This window comes from Callithrix jacchus, chromosome X (assembly GCF_049354715.1).
Source record: "Callithrix jacchus isolate 240 chromosome X, calJac240_pri, whole genome shotgun sequence".
Classification (NCBI taxonomy): domain Eukaryota; kingdom Metazoa; phylum Chordata; class Mammalia; order Primates; family Cebidae; genus Callithrix; species Callithrix jacchus.
Genome location: NC_133524.1, coordinates 65,714,402 through 65,718,274, shown reverse-complemented (window position 1 = coordinate 65,718,274; position 3,873 = coordinate 65,714,402).

Below are 3,873 nucleotides of genomic sequence, written 5' to 3'. Positions count from 1 at the left end.
AGCAAACAAAACCTACACAATTAGGTTGCCGTTAAAATGACACATAGTGCAAAGAGCAATGTGTCTGTTATGCTACACACTCCTACTTTCCACTTCTCCCCACACCACTTTCTTGAGGAAGACGAACCTGACAAAGAAAGAGGAAGAATAGCAAAGGAAAGGATACTCTTAGGAGTATGCAATGGCACCTCAGTACTTCCCATGCTTCCCAGGTTAAAGTTTGAAGCAAATTGTAATATAAAAAACACCAAACGAGGTGTTTTTGATTTAGCAAATGAGCACATAAACTCCACACGTGCAGTGGCTCACAGCTGTAATCCCAGAACTTTAAGAGGCCAAGGCAGGCAGATCGCTGGAGCCCAAGAGTTCAAGACCAGCCTGGACAATGTGGCAAAACCCCATATCTACAAAAAAAAAATACAAAAATTAGTGGAACCTGGTGGCAGGTGCCCATAGTCCCAGCTACTTTGGGAGCTGAGGTGGGAGGATTGCTTGAGCCCAGGAGGTTGAGGCTGCAATGAGTCCACTGCCCTCTAGCTTGAGCAACAGAGGAAAGAAAAGAAAGAAAGAAAGAAAGAAAGAAAAGAAAGAAAGAAAGAAAGAAAGAAAGAAAGAAAGAAAGAAAGAAGAAAGAAAGAAAAAAGAAAGAGAGAGAGAAAGAGAGAGAGAAAGAAAGAAGGAAGGAAGGAAGGAAGGGAGGGAGGGAGGGAGGGAGGGAGGAAGGAAGGAAGGAAGGAAGGAAGGAAGAAGGGAGGGAGGGAGGGAGGGAGGGAGGGAGGGAGGGAGGAAGGAAGGAAGGAAGAAGGGAGGGAGGGAGGGAAGGAAGGAAGGAAGGAAGGGGGAGAGAGAGAGAGGGAGGGAGAGAGGGAGAGAGGGAGAAAGGGAGAGAAAGAGAAAGAAAGAAAGAGACGAAACAAAAAAAGAAAAGAGAGAGGAAGGAAGGAAGGAAGGAAGGAAGGAAGGAAGGAAGGAAGGAAGGAAGGAGAGAACCACATCAGAATTATTTTAAAGTTTTCTCTCTAATAAGATTGGGAACAGAGAATCCTGTGAGTGGCTATGACAAACGGCAGCAGAGGCCACTGAGTTTCTAACACATTGCAGTCCCTTAGGATGAGTAGATGACTCACTAATATTTGAACTACTTGGATGCAGATGTATGTATGTATGTATGTATGTATGTATGTGTGTGTGTATTTTTTGAGGCTTATTGCAGCCTCAAACTCGGGCCTTCAGGTGCTCCTCTTGCCTTGGCCTCCTACAGTGCTGGGATTATAGGTGTGAGCCACTGCTCCTGGCCTACAAAATTTAAAATATAGTTAATTCTTCAGTCCAGCCCTCCAGATTATTTCCCACTTCTGTCTATGTGTGGATTCTCAGAAAAGCACAAAGCTTTAATGTATGTGACATAAGGTCTAAGAAAAATCAAGCAATAAAAGCTCAGGGAAAGAGACAAGACCACCTCATTCCTACACTCTAATCCTATTGAGACCTACAATCCACTGATTTGCCAAAGTTTTACTGTCTTTTATCCCCCAATCTCCACTTTTCTCTCCTTATTCAGTTTAAACTCCACTGGCAATCACCACAATCATTTCTTTGCAATATTCTCAAGTCCCTTGTCCCTCTTTTGCGTTTGTCTCACTCATTTGAAAAAGTACAGCCCTGGTTAAACCCAACACTCTATATGCTTGGTGTTTGCATGGTCAGCTAAATATGATCAGAGCAGAACACACAACTTTGCTGACCAGTCTCGCGTTAAGAGACCACAGAGCTTCGTAGACCCTTAATGTTGCCTGGTGATCACACCAATTTCTTAAGTACATTTACTTGCCCACTCACCTAAAGATTCTTTCACACTTTCTTTCTCTTCAAATCTTCAATGTCTCCTCTCCAGTTCCGAATTTCAGATGAAAACTTTGCCCCCTACTTCACTGAGAAAATGAAAGCAATCAAAAGACACCTTCTGTTGACTCCCACCACTGCGTGTACCTACTTGTTAGCATCTGTAACCACATTCTCTGCCATTGCTCCTCACAACCAAATGTACTATCTAAGGCACTTATATACTAGGTCTCATCCCACATCTTCCCACTTGAGGGTAACAGCTCAAGGTTGAAAGGAAGAGTTCACATACATGAAGTGACTGCATTTAAGTCTCCTAGCAGGTTAAAAATATTAATTAACATCTGCATGAATTCTACTATTTTACAAACTAATTTCACATACATTATTGTACCTTATCCTCACAAAAATTTTATGAGGTACCTTTTATTCTTATTCCCATTTTGCAAGATAATGAGACTCCAAAGAGGTAAATTATTTGCTCCAAACTGCTTGGAAATTTGGTTAGTGGTAAAGATGGGATTGAAATTTAGGGCAAGAATAATAATGGAAAATTGGTTTTTATTTTTAATTTACTTGAGAGTGCTATGTACAAATCTATGCAAATAAGTTTGAAAATGTCAAGGAGATAGACTGTTTCTTAGAAAAATTTAAATGATCAAACTGACCCAAGAGAATTTAGAAAACATCATCAGAACAACTACTATGTAAAAATATATTTAGGCTGGGCACAGTGGCTCACGCTTGTAATCCTAGCAATTTGCGAGGCTGAGGTGGGTGGATCACGAGGTCAGGAGTTCAAGACTAGCCTGGCCAACACAGTGAAACCCCGTCTCTACTAAAAATACAAAAATTAGCTGGGCATGGTGGCAGGCACCTGTAATCCCAGAAACTTGGGAGGCTGAGGCAGGAAAATCGCTTGAACTCAAGAGGCGGAGGTTGCAGTGAGCTGAGATCATGCCACTGTAGCACTCCAGCCTGGGTGACAGAGCTAGACTCTGTCTCAAATATATGTATATTTAAAACTGTCAGAGAATCAGGCCGGGAACCATGACTCAAACCTGTAATTGTAGCACATTGGGAGGCTGAGGTGGGTAGATCACTTGAGGTCAGGAGTTCGAGACCAGCCTGACCAAAATAGCAAAACCCCGTCTCTAGTAAAAATACAAAAATTAGCCTAGTGTGGTGGCATGTACCTGTAATCCCAGCTACTCCAGAGGCTGAGGCACAAGAATTGCTTAAACCCAAGAAGCAGAGTTTGCAGTGAACCAAGATCGTGCCAATGCACTCCAGCCTGGGTGACAGAGCAAGACTCCATCTCAAAAAAATCCCCCAAAACAAAAACCAAAAAACAACCAAGCAAAAACGGTCGGAGAATCAATCCCCTAAATCAAAAATTGACAAATATTTTATGTAAAAGGCCATATCATAAATGTTTTAGGTTATGTAGACCATCAGTTGTCTCTGTTGCACCTGACACCATGGCTCCTGCCTGTAATCCCAGTACTTTGGGTGGACGAGGCAGGAGGATCACTTGAGGCCAGAAGTTCAAGATCAGCCTAGGTAACGTGGAGAAAACCCATCTCTACAAAAAATTAAAAAATTAGCCACGTGTGGTTGCACACACCTGTAGTCTCAGCTACTCTGGAGGCTGAGGAGGGTGGATTACTTAAGCCCAGGAGTTCAAGGCTACAGTGAGCTATGATGGCATCACTGCACTCCAGCCGGGGCAACAAAGTGAGACTTTATCTCAAAAAAAGGGGGGGGGGGCTGGATATCACTTGTAGATGGACAGTCCTTGCTTTAGATTCAGCCACCAGTTTATAATACAGAAAATAGAACATCATGTTCAATGACACCATGGGATACAACCAAAATCCAAATAAAGGGAAACTCTAATTTACAAACAGCCCTGTTTTTGGTTTATCCTCATCTTCAAAACTTGAACATCATTTCAATCCTGACTTGCAAATAAATTTCAAGGGCAGAATTGTAGGGGGGAGAATCTATAATTAAATGAATGTAAGACCT